Raw genomic sequence first — 2,382 nt, forward strand, 5'->3', positions numbered from 1 at the left:
CAACGGTTTGGGATGCGTTGCCTTATCCAGTGTTGCTAACGCATAATGCAACGCTTATACTACCATTGGTAAAGGGACCGTTGCAAAAGTGCAACACATAAAACTGACTTTTACAACACTTCTATACGTTGGTGCTTAATATATAAGAATCCAAATTTCATTGTTTGGCAACAAAGAATTTGAACCCTAGAGGTGTTGGTACATATATAATGTGAATATTATTATTATATATATATTGCCATCAGTTAAACTAATGCTCCACATAATGGTGATAATTATGTATTGAATATGCTCCACACAATGAACAAAGAAAAAAGAGAATATCCTCATAAGAGGAAGAAATCATATATTGGATAAAAATGTTGGATTACAATAGTGGATATTACACGAGGAACATCATCCCAATGTGATGCATAATCTAAATATTTTCTTGACAACTCTACAACTTAAGTAAAACTTAACCGAGGAACATCATCCAACAGGAACCATATCCCTACAACTTAACTAAAGCTGAAAGCATCAATCTTCATCATTATGAACCGGAACATCATCATCATCATTGCAGTATACTTGTTACACACCCATATAATCATCCGTATCTTCTGAAAATACAAAGAAAATAACAAAATGAACCATTAACGCAATGAATTGACATGGTGCAAGTAGTGATAGAGGCAGGTTATTAGTCACGTACAAATGTGGAAGGCCATGCAATCTTTATTATACACGACAAATTACTAGCATACATAGATGGAAATGTATTCATAACTTTCCTCGAGGGTTCATGTTACATACTTAAACTATATGAGGCTAATATAGGCGTCTTAGTGTATGGCAGAAATCATTGCATAAGTGTTAACATTTGCTCCGATTGCTTCCAATGGTGAACATATCAAATGGACAAAGATACACATTTTTTACGGCATATGGTGCAGAATCTGTTGGAGCAACACGAACCTGCATCAATTGTTGTTCCTCATGAGGTCCTGGTCCAAGCATGAGTAAAATATAACAGAGTACAAATAGACCTTCAGTTTGTGCTTGTAAACATAATTTAAACATTAGTTACACACCAGTTGTGGTAAAGGGGCTAATTGAGTTATTCAACACATCAAGCTGGTTACCATGGTAATTCGTGTTTGGTTAACAATAAATTAGTCCAGACAAAATCACTGCTTATGCAGACAAACAGAAGGACCTAAATATGAAAATGTTAAGAAATGATGGAGCGACATGCTTACAGTTTCTGTGAAGCTACAGACTATTCACACAGCACGGTATATACACACTGACCATGACTAATCACAACAACTCTTTAATTGGAGTGTACAATTTACATAAGACATACAGCTAACGTAATTCAAAAAGCCTTGTGCATGCATATTGTATTGTTTCAGAACATGAAAAGGGTGGAAAAAACGCCAATTTTGGAACAAAATTATGGACCGCTTCGGAACCACACATCATTACTCAGGATTTATACAATCCAGCATATTCTAGAAAGTAGCTTAATTACCTTATTATGTTTTCTGCAAGTGGCTGCTCTGAAATCCAAATAATGGAACTGCAGAGGAACGATATACATGATGTTAGAACAAATGTTTAGAATATTGCTCCCATAATAATAATTGTATATGAATGTTTCGTTTTATATTGAAACCTCATCAATCAATCTATGATGTAAACATGAACCTGTACAAGTCAAGTAGTCCTTGCTATTAGCATAACTTTTGCATCGTCAGTAGGATTGTAGTTCAACTACCAAATAAACCAAGTAAAAGTTATGCAGTGTTACACATTATTTCAAGAAAGCTGGGAAGCTGATATGCTAAACATCACATTACAGAAAATTACGTAATGTCTCAGCATCATAGCTTATCTTAATGCTGAAACTCAGAAGATATATAAAATATACCAGGAAGTCAACTGGAGTTCTCATGGGTATACATATGAAATGACGTAAAGTTCTCAAATCCTGTATATGCAAAAACCAACTAATTAATTACGTTGGCGAGCATGGACTGAGATCAAAAATCAGCTGGAAATTGAGCTATTAATATCAATAGTCAACTGGGTGGCTGGTGTTTCAGTTATTGACGTAGCAAATACAACCTGAAAGCAGGATTCCGTATTGCCACTAGAGGCCATGAAGACCACCACTCGTGACTCTTCTCCACTCCATACAGGGCATAACGGGGTCAACAACAGTGCTCATAGAAACACATATACCTAACCGATTACTTCATCAACTAATCTATATCAAGAGAATTCATTGGCCTTTCACGAAGAATTCAATGCTCTAGCTAGCTACAGAACACAGCATGAAATCTTGTGATAAAGCTTACTTGCCAGGGTCAGGGAGGGAGTAACGGCCGATGATCC

General features: G+C 36.0%; 1 long non-coding RNA gene across 3 annotated transcripts; it reads right to left on the reverse strand.

The window, feature by feature from the left end:
* Positions 1-313: 313 nt before the first annotated feature.
* Positions 314-2,376, reverse strand: LOC119338043. 3 transcript variants are annotated; one of them, XR_005163771.1, is made up of 4 exons: positions 2,346-2,370; positions 1,916-1,975; positions 1,693-1,758; positions 314-1,564 (listed from the first exon to the last, which is right to left on the reverse strand). It is a non-coding gene; the product is annotated as an uncharacterized LOC119338043 (long non-coding RNA). The 3 variants fall into 3 exon arrangements; XR_005163770.1 differs by having other exon boundaries at positions 1,916-2,376; XR_005163767.1 differs by having other exon boundaries at positions 1,693-2,376.
* Between the last annotated feature and the right edge of the window lie 6 nt (positions 2,377-2,382).

This window comes from Triticum dicoccoides, chromosome 1B (assembly GCF_002162155.2).
Source record: "Triticum dicoccoides isolate Atlit2015 ecotype Zavitan chromosome 1B, WEW_v2.0, whole genome shotgun sequence".
Lineage (NCBI taxonomy): Eukaryota > Viridiplantae > Streptophyta > Magnoliopsida > Poales > Poaceae > Triticum > Triticum dicoccoides.